This window comes from Podarcis melisellensis (assembly GCF_964234715.1).
Source record: "Podarcis melisellensis genome assembly, chromosome: 7".
NCBI lineage: Eukaryota > Metazoa > Chordata > Lepidosauria > Squamata > Lacertidae > Podarcis > Podarcis melisellensis.
In genome coordinates this window covers 70,814,713-70,832,125 of record NC_138539.1, presented here as the reverse complement: position 1 = coordinate 70,832,125, position 17,413 = coordinate 70,814,713, and the positions used below count along the sequence as shown (strand labels likewise).

General features: G+C 43.5%; 1 long non-coding RNA gene across 7 annotated transcripts in view; it reads left to right on the top strand.

The window, feature by feature from the left end:
* The first annotated feature begins 8,907 nt into the window (after positions 1–8,907).
* LOC309373833 overlaps positions 8,908–17,413 on the top strand; it is a 167,664-nt gene continuing 159,158 nt past the window's right edge. For 6 of the 7 annotated variants that reach the window (XR_014170208.1, XR_014170209.1, XR_014170210.1 and 3 more), the window contains exon 1: positions 8,912–8,968. This is a non-coding gene — a long non-coding RNA (uncharacterized lncRNA). Of the gene's footprint in view, positions 8,969–9,533; positions 9,615–17,413 lie in introns of all 7 variants that reach the window. The other variant, XR_014170211.1, reaches the window with a different exon arrangement.

The following is a 17,413-nucleotide window of genomic DNA, read 5'->3' as shown; positions in this document are numbered from 1 at the left end:
CAGTGAGATGTTCCATAAATTGAAAAGTGACACTCACACATTTTACTCTTCTACTTCCCTGTCACTGTCTCTCTCCTCCCCTTCCTGAAGGCAGCCCTGTTTATGGAAGTATTTAATATTTGATGAATTATTGTATTTTAATCTTTTGTTGAAAGCTGCCCAGATTGGCTGGGGAAACCCAGCCAGATGGGTGGGGTATAATTATTATTATTATTATTATTATTATTATTATTTATTATTATCACTACTACCACTAATATTACTATTTTTTTATTATTCCTCCACGTTGATATACTGTAGGACAGACATAGGCAACATCGGCCCTCCAGATGTGTTGGGACTACAACTCCCATGATCCCTAGCTAACAGGACTAGTGGTCAGGGATGATGGGAATTGTATGCTCTTCTTGCTCTCTTATTCTATGTTAAGTCTGCAAGCTGTGCATATTCTGTCAAACTAAGTTGCCATTCTTCTTTGTTTGGGACCTCTCTCATTTTCCATTTTGGGGCTAACAAAACATGGGCCACAGTAGTGGCATACATAAATAACCTTTTTTGACACCTGGGAATTTCAGTCTGAATTATCCCCGACAGAAAGGACTCTGGGTTTTTTTGGCAAAGTGCTTTTAAACATTTTTTTTTTCAATTCATTAAGGATCATTTCCCAATACTTTTTTACCCTTTTACAAGTCCACCACATATGAAAGAAGGTTCCGTCCACCTCTTTGCATCTCCAGCACTTATCTGATTCAGCCTTATACATCTTAGCAAGCCTAGCTGGAGTTAAACACCATCTCTAAATCATTTTCAAGTAGTTCTCCTTCAAAGAATAACATGCTGTGAACTTCAAATCACTTTTCCAGAGTTTCTCCCCAGAGGTTAAAATCTATATTGTGTCCTATATCTATTGCCGAGTGTGTCATTGAGGCTTTAACAAGCTCGTATTTTATTTCACACTAGTCACAGAAGGGGAAGCCAATTTGACGCCTTTCAGAAGTCTCCAGCTCCCATCAATCTCATCCTCCAGAGCTGGTAGCTATGGATGATGGGACTTGTAGGCCAACAACAACTGAAGGCACCATCTTGCCTGATCTTCAGACAACTTGTCCTTGTACTTGCCTCTTAAGGACCTGCAACATATTTTGTGAACGTGTGAGGGAGGAGTGGGATTGTGTCAGCCACCACCAAGATTGCTTACACCCTCAGACATGTGTTCACAAGTAGTATGAAGGGAGCACATGCATGTTGGGTAGGCATATTTTGTCTAAGGGGGAATACACTCAGCCAGGCTTTCTACACAATGGAGAGGCCAAGGCATGGCCATTTCCACACAGTAGTCCCCTCCACACTAACTGCAGATGTGTGGCAGGAGGGAATGGCTAGCTACCACAATCCATCTTCCCTCTCACAAATTCATTGAATGAATGGACATGAGTCTGAAGAGAGCTTATTGTAAAAAGAAAAAGAAGAAAAGGTTCCAGCAGCAGAAGCAAATATGTCTTTCAAAAACTTTGCTAAATTTATCAGTCCTCTTGTTCAAACAAAATAGAAATTTGATTAGTTGGATGCAACCTTAATTTGTGTGGCGTGCTTTGCCTATTCCATTGAGTTAGCCTGTTTTAATTGAACTAATTCAAGCACATTTAGATGTGGTTAAACAAGCCGATCAAACAAATTAAGCAAAGTCACATTTTTCGTGCCCATCCAGATTCAAAGTTAACTATTGGAAACAAACAATCAAGCTTGAGAGAGAAATTTCAAGTGAAGGGGGGGGATGGAAAATGGAATACAAGCTTCATGATCACACACATACAATCCCAAAATGGAAGAATCATCTTCCTCTCACTCCTATCAGTATACATTTCCCAATGGACAGGAAATAATGCCCTCTTCTTTATTGGCTTGTGGTGTTTGAACGTGGTTATCAACTTTGGTTTGAATATTGCGAAGTAATACAACTTTACTACTTGAGTTAATATTTTGCTTGAATATGCCCCCAAGTGATAAGATCTGGTATTCCTCAAACCCGAGAAAATCAGCAGTCCTTGACGCACTAGCACTATGTGGCTGTAACTCTAGGCCAGGTGTGGGAAACTTTTGGCCCTCTAAATGCTTCTGAACTACAGCTCCCATTATCCCCATCAAATAGTCATGCATGGTGGGGCTGCTGGAAGTTGTAGTTATCACAATACACAAAGCGCAACTGTAACATTTTATTGGTTATTTCTTAATGTAAAGGTCTAGCCCAGTATGTGCAACATATACAGTTCATATGTATGGTTTATAACCTATGAGACTAATTCCAATATTAATATATTTCTTCTTATCTTTTCTTATTGTTTCTTATTGCAATAATAATAATAATAATAATAATAATAATTTTATTTATACCCCACCCTCTCTGGCCAGAGCCAGGCTCAGGGTGGCTAACACCAATAAAATTACAATAAAACATAATGGGGGGGGGACCAATTTATTAAAATACGGCTTAAAAAACAATTTAAAATGCAGCCTCATTTTAATAGTAGTCCATAAATCAAAACCATAAGGGGAGGGAAACATAAGGGTCACTCTGAGTCCAAACCAAAGGCCAGGCAGAACAATTCTGTCTTGCAGGCCCTGTGGAAAGATGTCAAGTCCCGCAGGGCCCTAGTCTCTTGTGACAGAGTGTTCCACCAAGTTGGGGCCAGCACTGAAAAGAGCCTGGGCCTAGTTGACTGCTGGCACAAGCTGGCTGGTGCAGGTACAAACTGCTAACTTGGGCAGAACAAGGTTTCCCCTTGTTTCACCCCGTAGGGCTTCCTCAGCTGATATTAGATCTATACAATATAAATAAGAATTTGATATTAGATCTATACAATATAAATAAGAATCTGATTGGCCCTCCAGCTGTTTTGGGACTACAATTCCCATCATCCCTGACCACTGGTCTTGTTAGCCAGGTGGATGGTGGCAGTTGTAGTCCCTAAACAGCAGGAGGGCCAAGTTTGGCCATGCCTGGACCTAGAGCAAAACATCTGTGGAACCAGATGCCTGCTCTAGGCTATGCATAGTGGAAGATCAGGACCACATCTGTGCAGGTCCATATGGCATTTTCACAATGGAAATCCAATTTGAATAAGAGTCCCCAAAGGGCCAAGACTGAGAAATTTTGCTGCCTGAGACACAGCAGCAAGTTTGTCATTCCCTCCCCCTCCCCCAAGTTAAGACGGCCACCAATTTTGCACCCGTGGTTGAAAATCCAGTAAGTGCCTTCCCACCAATCAGTAAATATACCATCACAATAAATAACAAATTGTTGCCCTTTCATGTCAACCAAAATCAACTGTCTGAGGCGGATGGAGTTTGTTCGCTTATTCCAAAACTGGAACACAACCCAAGGAAGAGTGACTGAACTTTTCTATCTCCTTAAGACTTTTGATGTGTTTAAAAAAGGATCAATGGTTTCAATTTAGTTGGTACAGGACAGGGGACTCAATTAAAACAAACCAAATGCAGAGCAGCTGGAAGTAATTATCAAACTGGTCAATAGTCTCAAGACTGCAGTGTGTGGACTAAAAGGGAATTAAGAATCATTCTAGTTCAAGATGAATGGGCTGGCTGTAAGGAAATGCTACTTGTCATATGTTCAAAGGCAATTTCTTCTGCAGTGAGTTACTGGCATGGTCCTTGATATTTAGTCCTGGAAATGCCTGTCAGATATCTTCAGAGTATACTGAGGACTATTCAGATGAGTAATTGATATCTAAAATAGTTATGGATATGAGGCACCCCCCCCCCAAAAAAAAAAACCCACACCCAATGCCACCGAACCTGAAGATTTTTGGTGTCAAACTTGTCACCAACTTAGAGTCATGTGAAACAAAAGCTGAGCCATTTTTTTTTCTTAAATGGAGGAGGGAAACGAAACCCTTCTATTCATTTTTTCATTTCCTCATCTTTTACAATTGCAGAGGTGATACCACACCTGGGAGCCTCCATTTACTATTCCTAGATGTGAACCACATGTGAACCAAGTATTAATTTATTTGATATAAATCATTCATTTTAAAGTTAAGTTTTATTATGAGTTTTTGTAATACATCAGATTATTATAAGATTGTGTTCTTTGTTGTTTATATGGAATTGTCCTTAAATGTTTTTATTACTGATGTGTGTGAGGGCTTTTCTTTTTCTTTTCGTGAAATCACTTGGTGATGTTTTATGGGAAGCAATTCATAAATGGAATTAATTAGTTAAAAGAGGTGTCAGGATTGTAGCCTAGCAAACTTGGGGTGTGGGGGAGAGGTCCTCTACCTCCCTTTAAGAAGAATGTTCTTTTCCATAGTTGATCAGTTTTATAAAGAATAATGGTGGATTTTCCTCATGAGGAGATTAATGGAGATTGGCTTCATCTTTCCATTTTGTTTTACCCAGCTCACTTTAAAGGAAGGCTGTTCATGTCAGTGTTCAATCAAACAACGTAAGTTTGTTTTCATGGCTTGACAATATCCCCCTCAACACACACATACACAAACATGCTTTTGAGCACAGTTTACTCACTAATTACTTTTGGCATCAGATCTATCACTGCGCCACTTAGGATGTACCTACAGATCTTGTTGTTTTATAAAAAGAACGGTACCCGTAGCCAATTTGTTATTAAATTGCCTTATCTTCAGAATTACATATATAATTATGCAAGACACAACTCAATAAATTTCATTATTAAGTATGCTTTCCCTCCCCTAAGACTTGTTGTGGCAATAAGCGTTTTCATCGCCAAGTGGCAAAATGCCCAGGCTAATTTGTATTTGAAGGCCAAGAATGGGATGTTTTCTGTTCCCCCCGCCCTTTCATCATGCAGTCACAAACACAGGTGCACAGAATGCTATTTGCAGACCCACACCTAGTGCCTTCATCCCACCCCCACAAGCAAAGACATTAAGCAATGCAAGATGGAGCAAACTTGACACAACTTATTTCTGGGGTTTGAAAATTGGCCCACAACATTCTTGATTACAGATGTTGGTGGGCTTTGGCTCAGGCACTGGGTCTGTATTGATGATCAGTCTCCTGGCAGAAGGATGAAATTAGGACAGGGTCATGCCTGGGATATGGACCACCTCAAGATGCAGGTCAACTAAGGTGCTCCAGCTCAGACTGCTGCTAGAAGCTCTAGGGCCCATTTGCACCACACTTGGTTTCTAGACAAAGACTTCCACTTAGACCCCTCTACTGGGGTACCCTGAGATCATACCTCCTTGAGGTTGGAGTGATGCACCAATTCGCCCTGAACCTGGGATTGGACTAAGGATTCCATCCAATGCCTTATCCATCTCTTGCTGGCTCTCCAGCAAACCAACCTATAGCTGCTAAGCAGTGGCTTGTGATGATTCCCCCCCTTTTTGTAGAAGAATACAGCCAGCTTGCGTGACCTTGCGTGCATGACATCACAACGCCACACACCTCCCTCTCTAAGCTGAGCAGAAGCTTCCCAGGCTTTGGGAAGGAGGTGTCTGTCATTGAAATTCTACTCAAATTCTACTCAATATAGATCCAGAGTAGATTCCATTGTATAGTTAGCAGAGTAGAAACTTAAACACATTGCAGGATTCCCCCCAAAATAGACCAGAGCCAGTTATATTTCATCCAGCAGAGCTTTACTGCTACTGAAGGCAAATGAGCATAATGGTCACAAATCCAATACATTCAGGATTGGCACAGTCCATAATAAATCTAGGTGCAGCAGACTTAAACTTACAATAAGTCTAAACTTTAACTCTATACAATGGTAACTTAGTTTACGAACAGTCCTGTTTATGAACTATTCAGTTTACGAACTCTGTAAAACTGGAAGTAGTGTTCTGGTTTGCAAACTTTACCTCGGTATATGAACGGAAGCTGAACAGTGGAAGGGCACTGGTGGTGGGAGGCCTCATTAGGGAAAGTGTGCCTCCGTTTAAGTGTGCTGTGGATTAAGAACAGACTTCAGGAATGGATTAAGTTCGTAAACCGAGGTACCACTGTATACAAAACACCACACCAGAACAAAAAAGGATAGAAAGAGAAAGTGAAACCCAGTCTCCTTCTGGCCTTACTTTTATAGTCAGCATAACCTTGACAGAAGAGATAACAGAACCAGTTTAAACTTGCTGTACTCAGCTTCTCTGAAGGAATAACCCAAACATCATGCTGACAGGATGCTGGAACCCTGCTGCCTACTTCCCAAAGCTGCACGGACTTTGGGAAGGTGGTGGGAGGGCTCTTGGACCACTTAGACTAGCCTAGTGCCCCATTTCAACTGACCACACGCCACTGGCTGCAACCAATCCTCCTTTCTCCCCATGCACATCAAGTAGTCAGCTCTCGTTTCCCCCAGGAGACAAATGTACGCCGTCAGGCCTGTTAAAGTCTCTTTTGTCAAACAGCCTGCCTGGGTACAGAATGACCCAGCCACCTAAGCACTCCATCACTCGCCACAACACTTTGTTCTCTTTCCAGAGAGTGTGATTGATGTGGGCTGGTTCTTTCAACGCCTTGTCACTGTTGCCACAGCAGGAGTTCTGACCATATTATTTTGAGGTTGGGTTGCACTGTACACAGTTTCTCAAGGTTGGAAATCACCACCAGGATAAGATCAATGTCATTCCGGGTGAGCAATTTTTAAAAAATTATTTTTTGCCCAGCTTTCAGACTTAACACACCAGGGGAACCATGTCTTGCCATGCTGTGCTCCAGTTTTGAGATATGGGCAGCCCACTGCAAGCTGTGCTTGCCCCTCCATGTGATCACACAAACATGCTCTGAGCACATTTTACTCACTAATTACTTTTGGCATCAGATCTATCACTGCGCCACTTAGGATGTACCTACAGATCTTGTTTTACAAAAAGAATGGCACCCGTAGCCAATTTGTTATTAAATTGCCATATCTTCAAAATTACACATGTAATTATGCAAGACACAACTCAATAAATTCCATTATTAAGTATGTTTTCCCTCCCCAAAGACTAGTTGTGGCAATAAGCATTTCCATAGCCAAGTGGCAAAATGCCCAGGCAAATTTGTATCTGAAGGCCAAGAATGGCATGTTTTCGATTCTGCTCCCCCTTTCATCATGCAGTTGCCATCACAGCTCCCCATAGTGCTTTCTGTGAACCAGTGTGGTTCCCTGTACATGTTTTTGGACTACAACTCCCATAATCTCTGACCATATTTACCTTGCTGGCTGGGGCTTACAGGAGCTCAATGTGAGGCCGAGATACATATACATCCATTATTATCACCAGATCTTACAGCCCAGTATTTCTTATATTTGTGCTTATCAAACTAGCCTGATATATGTTTAGATACTGTAAACAATTCCTTTTTTTTAAAAAAAAGATGTTTTAAATAGAAAAAACCCTCACAAAAATATCTATTTTTGAGAGGTTCCAAATAGCAGTAGGTTCCAAAGCCTCCATTTACATAAGCACCCAGGTTTGTAATCAGTATCAGGCTATAGAATTTTCCTCCTCTTCTATCAGTTTCATTAATGTTGTGTGTGCATCAAAGTCACATCTCTGAAGTAAAGCTGTAACCATTTTTTTGCTATGTGAAATCCAAGGATCACAACACTTTAGCCTGACAGCTTGAAGAATATATATGTTTGAGGCCGTATCATAGATCATCTTCCATTAGTTTGGAATGAGTGGGCAGGGCAATATACAAGACAGAAGGAAAGATTAATTAAAGCCATACTTTGTAATTAAACTACCCACCGACTATTCCAGAAAGCAGACACAACTGAATTAAATCATATTATTAATGCAATTTTAGAGACAAAGTGATGGAAAGTTGCTTACGGAATGCCAGCGAAGCTTGTCTTTTTGATTACTTTTGAACTGAGATGTTTTTAAATGCTTTTCAAGATGTATAGGATAGTGTGGGTACAATGCAGCCCATTTTCCCCTTACTGTATTGTTATTCTGTGGTTTTATGTTCTTGTTACAGTCCCTTCCATGGTGTTCCACAGAGCCCATCACGTTCTCTGTTTTACTCCCAACTTTCTGAACTGTCATAATGAATTTTTCTCTCACTGGATCTTCACTTTTTCCAGGTTGTATGAGAAGGGGATATCAATCTAATTGCAATGCGGAATTACCAAAAAGGTCAACCTGTTCCATTATCCTTTTGGCATGTAATTTATAAACCTCATTTTTTATGAAACAGACAATAAAATGAATGAAAATAACTTTACTACTTCTGCAAGGTATTAGTGCAATCCACTCAGTCCTGGAATAGCTTTATCCAGGTCTTTCACACTGATAAATTCCACAGCAGACATGAAGGCCAGACGCTAACCTGGGTAGAGGAACCTCACACCCGAGGAGCCAAATTCAGCCTTCTAGTCTGACCCCTGGCTCACTCCTCCTCCTTCATAAAAATGTATACCGCCCTATACCCATAGATCAGTTGAGGGATCTGGGTATGTTTAGCCCAGGTAACAGGAGATCAAGATAGTCATCTTCACCTACCTAAAGGGCTATCACATGGAAGATGGAGCAAGCTTGATTTCTCCTGCTCTGGAGGGTAAGACCCAAACCAATGGATTCAAGTTACAAGAAAGGAGATTTGGACTAAACATCATGAAGAACTTTCTGACAGTAAGAGCAGTTAGACAGTGGAATAGACTCTCCTGGAAGGTGGTGGACTCTCCTTTCTTGGAGGTTTCTGAGTAGCGGTTGGATGGCCGCCTGTCATGGATGCTTTAGTTGAGATTCCTGCATTACAGGGGCTTGGACTAGATGACCCTAGGCCTTCCCTTCCAGTTCTGTAATTCTGTGATTCAAATGTAGTTGGCATGGAGATAGCCTGAGGTGAGCATAAACACCACATTCTGATGGCATGAATGATGTCACAAACTGGACAAACTGCTAGACTTGGCAAAGTGAGAGTCAACAGTAGGACTGAGTCTGGACACTGTGAAGGCCAGTCTCCAAGGCAGGTAATGATAAGTATTGGTTTATAGGAGCTGTGGAAAGTTTATACTTTCTTGTAAAGGTCTTTTCTGACTAGATGTTGACAGTTTTCTAATGGACCATATGACTTCCTCTGAATTTTGGACAGCACATGTATTAGATTGAGGCCTATCATATTGTGACTTTTCCACTATGGTATTGTGAAAGCAGCCATATTATTCAATACTTTTTCTTGTGTGGTTCACACCCACCATCTCAGTACATAATATTCAGTATAGAAATGTTGCCAACATTGGGGCCATGTTGGTTTTGGTATGTTATTATATTGGGGGGAAAGTTAAAGAAACAGGTGGAGTTGAAGACATGAGGATGGAACCTTTCTACAGGTGAGGATAAATAGATTTATTACATTTTTTGAGTTGTCATGCTGTTACCTACTTACAGAGGATTACTGGTGAATATAGTTGGCATGGAGACATGGAGAGTGCAAAGATGACAGTCTGATATCATGCATGATGTCACAAACAGGATAAGCTTCAAGTCTTTACAAAGTGAGAGACAGTTAACAGTAAGGCCAGGGCTTTTTTAAAGCCAGAACTCACCAGAACTCAGTTCTGGCACCTCTCAAGTGGGTGCCATTGCCATTATAAGAGAACAAGGGAGAAGTTCATGGTGAGTCCCAGCACCTCGTTCTTTAGAAAAATAAGTAAGGCTGTGCCTGGATTCAGGCTAATTCAGATTGAGTTGCCAACTCTGTATCTTGAATCTTCTGTATGTATGCCAGTCAGAGCTGATTCACAGAATCATTGCCTGAATCTGGTTTTGATATTTTCCTAGTGGATCCAAATGGCTCATATGCCTTTGTACAGAATAATACTGGAGATCATTCTAAGCTGTGTACCTTTATCTTCAGAAATATCCATGTTGCCTGTAAATGGTGTGTCAGAAAGAGACCTGATACACCAAGGGCAACATTGCAATTTGTATCTGCTTACCTCAATTTACATGGATAAATGAGAAATTCTCACCAGTTATGCATACCCGTGCAAGATGCCTGGATAATGCAATATGCCATTATCTCGTGCATAATCTGGTCATCCCAGGTGCATCCAGATTTAACCTTCTTGGAGCCCTGACAGAAAAGCTGAGACACAGCCGCCACTAGATATCACATGAGCATGTTTTGCATGTTCAGGCCCAGAGACCTCCCCCCTAAATAAACACACATTTGACTCAAATTTTAGTTCTGGGTTTTTGGCAGAATTTAGGCCACAACTTTATTGATTACAGAAAGTGAGTGGTTGCATAGGCTCTGGTTTGACTAGCTCCCTGCACCCTTGCAGTTAGCGCTGACCCACAGCTCTATCAAAGGTCAGCCAAGGGTGAACACCTGAGGTAGGTGGAAAGCCCAGGAACAGACAATGTCCACTCCCCAGATGCTCCCCTGGACTCAGCCATGGGCACAACCCCCTCTTGGGGGTTGACCAAACCAAGTTGAGTCCCTGGATTCCTTTAACAGAATACCCTTCACATAGGGATGGCGAGACCGTTCTCCCATCCCTGTCACCTGAACCAGTGCCTATCCGCAACCTTACAAGTTGTCGTGATTTGCTATGCGGCAGGCAAAACCCAAATGGCACCAGCCAATCAGCCAAGTGGGGAAAATTTCTGCCATGCCCCTGTCCCAAAGACAGATAACACACAACGGCATAGCAAGGTCAAGTGCAAAATGCCCTAAATATAAAGAGAGGTGGGCAGGTGTTCCGATGCACGAGCCAAAAGAGGAAGCTCTGGGCCACGTGCATAGGTATATATACTTCCCTTGGTCCATTTAGACAGCTCCCCATTGGCCAGATTAAACCCAGGAACAAGGGACCTACCAATCGCGTGTTGTGGCTATCCAAACCCATAACCAGGAGGTCAGTCTCCAGGTCTCACCACAACGTGTGCCCTCTTTTAGGGAGGACACTCTTTAGCATAATTACTAGCAGGTGTGAGGTGCCTTAGGCTTGGAAGCTCAATGTGCCCCTCCAGGGCTCCCTATCTGGCTCTTGCCATTTTTCCCAGGCCACAAGCCCTCTTCCCAGACCACATTCTTCCCAATCCCTGGCATGCACTCTCCTTGAGTGTTTCTGCCAAATTCAAATGTGGCAAAAAACTCTGATTCCCTTGAGGAAGGATAGAGAGGGGCATGTGTTTGTGGAACCTAGCTTACTGCACCAAGGTCAAAATTGCTTTGGTGGTCTTAGGCCTTCTCAGCGATCCTAGAGCTTACTCTCAACCTCATATTTGATGGTTCTTCTGTGTAATGCAAGGCAACCAATTCTTAATGCCTGGAAGGAAATTTTCCAACTTTCTGGAACAGATTGGAGGTCGGGATGAGGCTCTGAAGGAAGAGAGGGTCACTGAAAATTGCTGCCCTTCTTGTCCTTCTTACGAATTCCCTTTTGTCAGTGGACAGTCTCCACTGGATATCGACACACAATTTATTTCACTGACAGCCAGGTGCTTCGAGTTTGTGTTTCTTCCAAGGCCTCTTTCAGTATTAATTTGAATCTGCCCTCCTGCAGTTTTTGCAATTCCGGTGCGGGGGGGGGGGCACATCATGTGCTACCCATGATTTCATGGTGTGGGTGAGCTTCTGAGACATTCTATGCTAGGAAAAGAGATCTTAAGAGTTGTTCTTCGCAGCATTCAAGCCACCATTTAAATAGCCGTTCTCATACATCGGGGTGGGGAACCTTTTTAGGTGAGGGCTGCCTTTTTGTCTGGAAAACTTTCCAGATATGGGTGGGGCCGGAGGCAAAAGTAGCAAATTTTTACTTATGTTCAGTTTCTACTTTCTACTCACACACAAACACACCTCCATACAGACAAACAAGAAGCATTATCAGAGTTGAAGAACACATTACAGCTGGGGCATAAGCCAATGGAGGGGGGCGGGCAGCTGCCCCCCATGAAGTAAATAAATAAAAATACTTAACGAAAGTAGAAATAATCAGAATATTTGAAATTGAAATGCTCACATTTGAAGGCATCCCTGTTTCAGGAAGTTTTTAATGTTTGATGTTTTATCGTGTTTTTTAAAATGTTGGGAGCTGCTCCAAGTAGCTGGAGAGGCCTGGCCAGGGGGGGCCGTCCGCACTGGGCGCAACATCTGGGGGGGCGCTCCACGGGTTAGGGGGCGCAAAATCCACGGGTTAGGGGGCGCAAATTACTTGCCTTGCCCCGGGTGCTGACAACCCACGCTATGCCACTGCTCTTACCCTACCACAAAAAAGGCTCTGCTCATCTCTCTTACTCAGCTATTCACCACCTGTACCCTGGAGCAGTCATTCAGTACCTTGCAGAGAGTTAAGACCTGGGTAATTTTGACAATGACAGGAACATCTCAATGGGCTATGCTTACTGAGTGTGCACAGGAAAACTGCACTGCAGGGAAATGGAGAAATTTGACTGCTGAAAAGGTTTTTAGCAGATCCAATAAAACTTGTTTTAGTTTAGATTTAAAATAAGATGAGAAAAGGTGTATCCTTTGTATTTTGCAAAATATACTCGTTAACCATAGGGGACGCGGGTGGCACTGTGGTCTAAACCACAGAGCCTAGGGCTTGCCTATCAGAAGGTCAGCAGTTTGAATCTCAGCGATGGGGTGAGCTCCCATTGCTCGGTCCCAGTTCCTGCCAACCTAGCAGTTTGAAAGCACGTCAAAGTGCAAGTAGATAAATAGGTACCGCTCCGGCGGGAAGGTAAACGGCATTTCCATACGCTGCTTTGGTTTGCCAGAAGCAGCTTAGTCATGCTGGCCACATGGCCCAGAAGCTGTTTGCCGGCTCCCTCAGCCAATAAAGCGAGATGAGCGCCGCAACCTAAGAGTCGTCCACGACTGGAGCTAATGGTCAGGTGTCCTGTTATGTATTAAGATTAAGTTGCAGTTCCCACTCAGGGCCACCAGTATGTAAATGAAGGATTGAAAACTTTCCCTCCTGATTGGTTAGCTAGTTGTGAGTTGTTACTGTTTCAAGTTACTTAGTATTATATAAAGCAGCCAGCTAGGCTACAGTCAGTCTGATTCCAGGAGCAGTTCTAACTGCTGCAATTAAGAGCTGTGAATCCAACAGAGCTGTGTCCTTCGTCCATCCTTTCCCACTATTCAACAGGTCCCTTTACGTTCACCTTTACTCGTTAACCACACAAAAGGTACTCCCTGGTGTTATTATTTTTAACACTCACGTTTTCAAATGTCTGAAGGTTTTGACAGATTTATTCTGAGCACTTGGGGTCAAAAGAAAGTAATTTAAAACAATTGTCATTGAAACATTTCATTCCAAGTCTGCTAGACAGAGACAGACAGGATGATGGCAGGTGGGTGTCTTCAATCCTGGCTATGCCCATGGGCAAAAACACTCCAGGAAAGTGTGAAGCAGAGCGAGTAAGGTGTGGGGCTTGGGGAGAGGTGTGTGTAATATGGAAAGAGTCCTGAGGACCAGACAGAGCAGATGGGAGGTTACAGTTGGTCTCTGGGCCTGAGGTTCCCTACCCCTGCCGTACATTCTTAAAACTGGGGAGTCGTGCTGTTGAATATAAGCACCAATTCTTCAGGAAGGTAACACACTATATTTATATATGTGCCAACAAACACACACATATCAGCATTCACATATACACACAGCAATGTAGGTTTGTGGGTATACGGAACTGAGTAGGAAGCTAAGAAGCTTTCTCCGGTAACTCTGAGAACATGTCTTGTTAGTCTTCTTGATACCCATCATGTAAATCCAACAGTTCCCTCACCCTGCTTTTCTGGCCGAGCAGCAACCTCTGAGAACATGTTCTGTACGTCCACCATCATATAAAACAGCCACACACAATAACAATCCAATTGTTTTTCCTTTGAGGAGCCCTTAGGCAAGGCTATGTATCCCACAGTTTGCTTCAGTCTTCTGTTTGCTTTCAGTATGGTTCTCCTTCTAAGTGCCCCCTATGTTCCTGTCCTCTTGTTTTGATCTTCGTGTCCATTCCCCCCCACCTTCGGTTGTGCTGGAATTCAACTTTGACTTCAACATTTTGTTTCCAGAAAATAGAGTTGGCCCTTGCCTTGGGGGTGTCATAATAAGGCAGCGAATTTTTAGCTGTTTGATTCATATTTATTGTGTTTTTTGTCCCAAGAAGAGATACTTGTGGGCAGGGCTTTTTTGTTTCTTTCAACTGGAACTCATTGGAACTAAGTTCTAGCATGTTTCAGGTGGGCACCACTGACATTAGAAGAGAAAGAGCGTGTTCACCTTCATGGAGAGCACGTGTTGCGGTGCGGGCTGACAAGACACTCCAAAGTTGTGGGGTGGGCTAGCTGATCATTGGCCACTGTTGTGATTGGGCTTCCCTTGTTGTTGGGAAGAAGTTAATGTTGCCATGTTGTGACTGACAGCCAGAAATGTTAAAACTTCCTGCACGAAGCGTAGAGCTTCCTCTTTTCACTCCGTGCATCGGAATGCCCGTCCCTCCCTCCCTATATTTAGGGTTGTTCGCATTGACCTTGCTATGCCTGTCATGGGGTCGTCTGCTCTTGGGGCAGGGGCCCAGTAGGAATTTTGTCCATCTGGCTGATTGGCTGGAGCCATTTGGTTTTTGCCTACTGCGTAGCAAATCGTCACAACCTGTAAGGTTGCAGTTAGGCATTGGTTTATGGTTTGGTTGGTTGAGGGGCATGGATTGGCTGTGCCTGCCCCTCTAATGCTACTGCTGCAAGGGATTCCGTTAAAGGAATACGGGGCTCATCATTGGTTTTGTCCAAACACTGTCAAGGGGCTAGGGCCACTGCAAGAGCTCCTGGCTGCATTTGGGGAGGGCTGAGGGCAGGTTCCCTGCTCCGTCGCTTCCCCCAAATGTATTCCCCTTTTCTGACTTTCGCAGGCTTGTGAAATGTCAGTCTGTCCCCCAATGGGGGGGGGCGGGGCAGATAGTCAGAACCAATGCCGAAGCAACCACTCACATTTTTGTATTTACTAAAGTTGTGGCCAAAAAATTATGCCAAAAACCTTAAACAAAATTATGTGTGATGTGTGAGTTATTTGGGGTGGCTTGGGGACCTCAACACACAACAAGCGAGGCGTTCATGGTGATTTTCAACACCTCTTTTTCTAGAAAAATAGCACTGCCTGGAATCTCCAACTCAGTTGTGTGTTGAGGTCCCCAATCCACCCCCCAAAATAACTCACAACGGACACGTAATTTTTGTTTAAGATTTTTGGCATGATTTTTGCCACAACTTTATTAAAATACAAACTGTGAGTGGTTGTTTAGGCATTGGTTAAGACTATCTGTCCCCCCGCCTGGGGACAGAACTGACTTCCGGGCACCACCGAAAGACAGTGCAGGGGAAAGCAAGTCGGGGAAGAATTGGAGCTGAGACACAGACCCTCAACTCTCACCCGCCTGCTCCCCGAAGGCTTGCCGGCCCTAGTCCCATTCCAGGGATTGGACGAAAAGATGGCAAGCCCCAGGATTCCTTTAATGGAATTCCCTTTCCGCAGAAACCATGGAGGGGCAGGCCCAGCCTATCCTGAACCCCTCCATGGAGGGGTAGGCCCAGCCTATCCTAACCCCTCCTCCACCAGATTTATAACCAATGCCTAACCACAACCTTACAAGTTGTGACGATTTGCTACGCAGTAGGCAAAAACCACCCAGCCAGCCAATTTGCGAGGTGGAAAAATTCCTACCAGGCCCCTGCTCAAAGGCAGACGACCCCATGACAGGCATAGCAAGGTCAACGCAACAAACCCCTTATTCTAGGGCGGGTGGGCGGGTGATCCGTTGCACGCAGCAAAAGAGAAAGTACAAGGCTGCGTGCAGAGTATTGAAACCTTTTACCCCTCCCACCAAAATTGCAACATAACTTTTGCCCCAGCAACTCAGCAATCTGATCAATGCCCCCTGGCCATCTTGGAGAACTTACCCAGCAACAAAGGGGTGGCTCAGTAGACCCCACCGCAACACGTGCTCTCCCTGAAGGAGAACACGCTATACCAAAAAAAATTGGTTAGCAGCCTTGTGTACAAAACAACTTGACTTCGTATGTTTGTGTGTCCTCTGCACCCATTACAGGCTGATCTATCAGGGCAAATGAGACACTGCTTTTCCAGTCTCAGTTAGCCCTCAGCCTTGCTCATCTTCTTACTTACAACCAATCCAAGGTATGGCACTGCCTTTCCAGATTCCTTTTCCTCCATCTCAGTGTTGCCCTTGTAGAATTTAGCAGGGAAGAGGCTAGGAACAAAATCAGAATTAGTTGGCTCTGCCTGTCATTGGCTCTGGCTCCACCTACCTTTGGCACTCACGTTTTCTGCCCTGCTAGCAATGTTAGAAACTCACACATATAAATTAGGCGCCAAATGGCTCCTTAAACCAGGGTTGCAGGCAGCCAAATGCATTATAATCTGTATATAAATCCAGGACCAGTTCATAAAGTCAGATTGTTTTAAAATGCAACCTGCACAATTTCCTTCTCCATTCCTAATCTTTACAATAAGAAATGTTGTTGTTGTTCTTTAGTCATTTAGTTGTGTCCGACTCTTCGTGACCCCATGGACCAGAGCACACCAGGCACTCCTATTTTCCACTGCCTCCCACAGTTTGGTCAGACTCATGTTTGTAGCTTCGAGAACACTGTCCAACCATCTCGTCCTCTGTCGTTCCCTTCTCCTTGTGCCCACAATCTTTCCCAACATCAGGGTCTTTTCTAGGGAGTCTTCTCTTCTCATGAGGTGGCCAAAGTATTGGAGCCTCAGCTTCACGATTTGTCCTTCCAGGGAGCACTCAGGGCTAATTTCCTTAAGAATGAATAGGTTTGATCTTCTTGCAGTCCATGGGACTCTCAAGAGTCTCCTCCAGCACCATAATTCAAAAGCATCAATTCTTCGGCGGTCAGCTTTCTTTATGGTCCAGCTCTCACTTCCATACATCACTACTGGGAAAACCATGGCTTTAACTATACGGACCTTTGATGGCATAAGAAATGTGGTTTTATTCAAATCCACCTAGATGTAACAGTGGGCACTTTGGCACACTATAGCTTGGAAAGCCATTGAATTATTGTAGGATAAAACTTGCCCCCGACTTTTGCCATTGCAAAGTTTCATTTTTAAAAGGAAGCTAATCAAAACAGTGTTTCAGAGAATCCTTTTCAATTTATTTGAAGCCTAATCTTGACTAATGTGCATCATGCTTCTTCCACTCTGTTTCCCACCCCCACCCCTCTTCAAAATAACTCCTTAGAGAGTTCTGGTTTTTGCATTAGAATCCTGAAAGCCAACAGATCCATGCTGCTATCAATTTTCAGTCAGGTAATTGTAATTGTAAGGTTCAAATGAAAAAGACAGTGCTCTGGGCCTTATCGTTTTGGCAGTTGCTCCTTCCTTGCTATAAACTGGCATATCCAGTGTAGGATAGGGATGACCTGAAATAACCTT